At 42.4% G+C, this 4,568-nt stretch overlaps 1 pseudogene; it reads left to right on the forward strand.

The window, feature by feature from the left end:
• The first annotated feature begins 279 nt into the window (after nt 1-279).
• Nucleotides 280-939, forward strand: LOC104669449 (annotated as a pseudogene).
• The last annotated feature ends 3,629 nt before the right edge of the window (nt 940-4,568 follow it).

Consider the following 4,568-nt stretch of genomic DNA (forward strand, 5'->3'; position numbering starts at 1 on the left):
AACAGACAAATATAACTATATTAAACTAAAAAGCTTCTGCACAGCAAAGGAAACAACGGAGTGAAGAGACAACCTGTTAATGGGAGAAAATATTTGCAAACTATTCATCTGACCAGGGACTAATATCCAGAATATACAAGGAACTCAAACACAGTTTAAACACACACACACACACACACACACACACACAGACACACACACACACACACACACAAATAATCCCATTAAAAAGTGGGCAAAGAACATGAATAGACATTTCTCAAAAGACATAGGGCCTCCTGCAGTGCCACGGGCCACAGCGGGATAGGGAGCCTCTGGGAAGAGTGGCGCGGGAACCGGCACCCACCTCTGGAGGGGCGGCGACAGCGGCAGGAGCGACCTAGGGAGTTGAGTAGAGCCGCCATGGCCGAGTTCCAGTCAAAAGTGAGCACGTGGACTAGCAGTCCCGCGCAGGGCGCCAGAGCCTCGGTGTCCACGCTGCACACGGACCTGGGCTTCGTGCGCTCCCGCCTCCGGGTGTTCATGCTGCTGCAGTTGGTGCTGGGGCTGCTGGTGTGGGCCCTGATTGCAGACACCTGGTACCACCTGTACCCGGCCTATGGCTGGGTGATGTTCGTCGCTGTCTTCTTCTGGCTGGTGACAATCGTCTTATTCACCCTCTACCTGTTTCAGCTGCACATGAAGTTGTACAAGGTGCCCTGGTCACTAGTGTTAATGATCTTTAACGTCATTGCCGCCGTGCTCTATGTCACCGCCTTCATCGCCTGCTCTGCGGCAGTTGACCTGACGTCCTTAAAGGGCATGCAGCCGTATAACCAGCGTGCAGTTGCCTCGTTCTTTGCGTGTTTGGTGATGGTCGCCTACGGAGTGAGCGCCTTCTTCAGCTATCAGGACTGGCAAGTAGGCAGCAGTGCGTGCCACAGCTCCCCCTGGGGCTGAAGCCGCCGATGGGTCGCAGAGCAGGGTCGCCCTGCAAGCCCAAAGCTGGGGAGCCCTGCGCGGAGTCAGCTCTGCAGGGACTACACTTGCTCCTCTCTGCTCACCAGACACAAGCTCTCACAGCGCTAAGAAAGCAGGCCCAGGCTGGCAGGCATCTGGGCTTGCAGGAGGCCAACCGCTGAGACCTCCTCCCCATCTCCCTTATTCAGTGGAAGGTGAGGGGGGATCTGAGGCTGTGTCTCTGCCTTGTTTTTAGAGGACATCAGCGTCCAAGGCTGGGGCCCACCCTTCTCACCAGCGCTAAATGCCCTAACAAGGACTTTAGATCTGCAGCCCCAACCCCGCTGTAGTATAAGCCTAACAAACAACATGTAGCACCTTCGTCTTTGTTTCAGGAGGGCTGAGCAAGCTCATTAAACCATTCTCCTTCCTTAAGACACAATTCCGACCCAACGCTCCCTGGAGTCAACCTGTAAAAAGCGAGTTATGATTGTTGACAGCATGGTCTTCCCTCCCTGCATTTCAGACATACCAGTTATTTAAAGCAAATCCGTTTTAAGTGATTTCTCAATGCTGAAAAGCCTGTCCAGGTTTCCTTCCCTTTCCCAAGCCTCTCTTGTAATACTCCCTTTGGGCAAAGCTAACATCAGTGCCGATTGCTTCCCTGACCCTGCTGACGAGGCACAGGGGACCCGAAGGAGGAAGGGAAGCAAGGCCTTGTCTGGCCAAATGTCATGTGGTTGGTGGTTACTTTGTTTTTGTTTTTAATAAAAATGAAGATGAGAGAAATTAAAAAAAGAAGACATACAAATGGCCAAGTCATATATGAAAAAATGCTCAACATCACTAATCAGCAGGAAAGTGCAAATCAAAACTACAGTGAGATATTACCTTACTCTAGTTTTAATGGCTATTACTAAAAAGACAAAAATAAATAAATAAATAACATGCTGGTGAGGATGTGGAGAAAAGGGGAATTCTTATACACTATGCAGGAATGTAAATTAGTATAGCCACTGTGGAAAACAGTATGGAGATTTCTCAAAAAACCTAAAATAGAGCTACCATATGATCCAGCAATCCCACTCCTGGGTATTTATCCAAAGGGAAGAAGATCAGTATATCAAAGGGATACCTGCACCCCGGTGTTTATTGTAGCACTATTCACAATAGCAAGGATATGGAATCAACTTAAGTATCCATCAACAGTCAAATGGATAAAGAAAATGTGGAATACTATACAGCCATAAGAAAGAATGAAATCATGTTATTTGCCACAACATGAATGGAACTGGAGGTCACTATGTTAAGTGAAATAAGCCAGGCACAGAAAGACCAATGTTCTCACTCATATGTGGGAGGTAAAAAAGTTGATACCATGGAGATAGAGAGTAGAATGATAGATACCAGAAGCTAGGAAAGGTGGTGTGGGGATGGAGGGATGAAGAGAGCCTGGTTAATGGGTACAAACGTACAGTTAAATAGAAGGAATAAGTTCTAATGTTTGATAGCAGAGTAGGGTTACTATACTTAGCAACAATGTATTGTATATTTCAAAACAGCTAAAAGACTTGAAATATTACCAGAACATAGAAATGATAAATATTTGAGGTGATAGATACCCCAAATAGTGATTCGATCATTACACATTCTATGTATGTAACAAAATATCACATATGCCCCATAAATGTGAACACAAAAATTTAGAGAACAACTTTTGTCCAAGGAAGGAGCAGCCTGAGGTTGCAGGAGTCCACGAGCAGATAGAAGAATTTGGTAATAATTAGGCTGATTTGGTAATTAGACACAAATCAGGGACACGGTCTACACGGTCATCCCTTCCTTAAGTTATGTAGTACAAGACACTATGAGTGTAAAAAGAGAGCTCGGCTTGACAGTCAAGGTCAAGAGAAAAATTGACTTGTCTGTCTGAAGGTATAGACTTCACATCCCAGCTGATATCTCTGGACACCACATAGTATCAACAGTCAAAACTTATTTGGGATGAGGTAATGGGGTGATTCACAAACCTCCCAATCTCAGTGGCTTAGCACAATATGAATTTATTTCTCTCTCATAAGAAGTCCAATGAAGATTTTCCTGGCCTGTGGTTTTCCTCTAAGCAAAGACTTGGTGATCTAAGCTCATTTAGTCTTTTGGGGCTGTCACCATCAACACATGGCCTCTGAGGTCGCTATGGAATGAGAAGAGACAGAGCCTTGACAAAGCACACCAGTTTTTAATTACCAGAGTGTATTTTTTTTACTGTTTTACTAATATTATTTTTATCTAATATATTATAACTATTTATGGGGTACAATATGATGTTTTGATATATGTATATCATGTGGAATGATTAACTCAAGTTAATATATCCATCACTTCACTTATTTAACATTTTTTTGTGGTGATACATTTGACATTTATCCTGTTATTTTGAAACATACGTCATTATTGACTATAGTCACCCTGCTGTGCAATAGATATCAAAACTTATTCCTCCTGTCTAACTGAAATATTGTATCCTTTGACCCTCAACTGCCCATCCTCTCTGTCCCCCCTCCTCAGCCTCTGGTAATCATCACTCTATCATCTACTTCTATGAATTTAACTATTTTTAGATTCCACACATGAGTGAGATCATGCAGTATTTATCTTTCTAGACACCTAGGTTGATTCTATAACTTGGTTATTATGAATAATGCTGAAATGAACATGAAAGTGCAGATATCCTTTTGATATATTGATTCCAATTCCTTTGAATACATTCTCAGAAGTGGAATTACCGGATCATATGGTAGTTATATTTTAAGTTTTTTGAGGAACCTCCACATCATTTTCTATAATGGCTGTATTAATCTACATTCCCAAGAGTGTGTTAGGGTTCCCTTAACTCCACATTGTTGCCAACACTTGTCTTTCATCTTTTTGATAAAAGCCATTATAAAAGGTGTGAGGTGACATCTTGCTGTGGTATTAATTTGAAAATGATTAGTGACATAGCCATGAATGATAGACTGGATTAAGAAAATGTGGCACATATACACCATGGAATACTATGCAGCCATAAAAAGGATGAGTTCATGTCCTTTGTAGGGACATGGATGAAGCTGGAAACCATAATTCTGAGCAAACTATTGCAAGGATAGAAAACCAAGCACCACATGTTCTCACTCATAGGTGGGAATTGAACAATGAGAACACTTGGACACAGGGTGGGGAACATCACACACCGAGGCCTGTTGTGGGTTGGGGGAAGGGAGGAGGGATAGCAATAGGAGATATATCTAATGTAAATGACGAGTTAACGGGTGCAGCACACCAACACGGCACATGTATACATATGTAACAAACCTGCACGTTGTGCACATGTATCCTAGAACTTAAAGTATAATAATATTAATAATAAAAAGAAAGAAAATGGTTAGTGACATTGAACATTTTTTCATGAACCCGTTGGCCACTTATATGTCTTCTTTTGATAAATGTCTATTCAGGTACATGTCCATTTAAAAAATTGGTTACTTGTTTTCTTGCTGTTGAGTTGTTCCTTATATATTTTGTTTGTTTTGTTTTTAATTTTAATGTTTAAGTTTTGTGGGTACATAGTAGGTGGATATATTTATGGG

Source organism: Rhinopithecus roxellana, chromosome 7 (assembly GCF_007565055.1).
Source record: "Rhinopithecus roxellana isolate Shanxi Qingling chromosome 7, ASM756505v1, whole genome shotgun sequence".
NCBI classification, from domain to species: Eukaryota; Metazoa; Chordata; class Mammalia; order Primates; family Cercopithecidae; genus Rhinopithecus; species Rhinopithecus roxellana.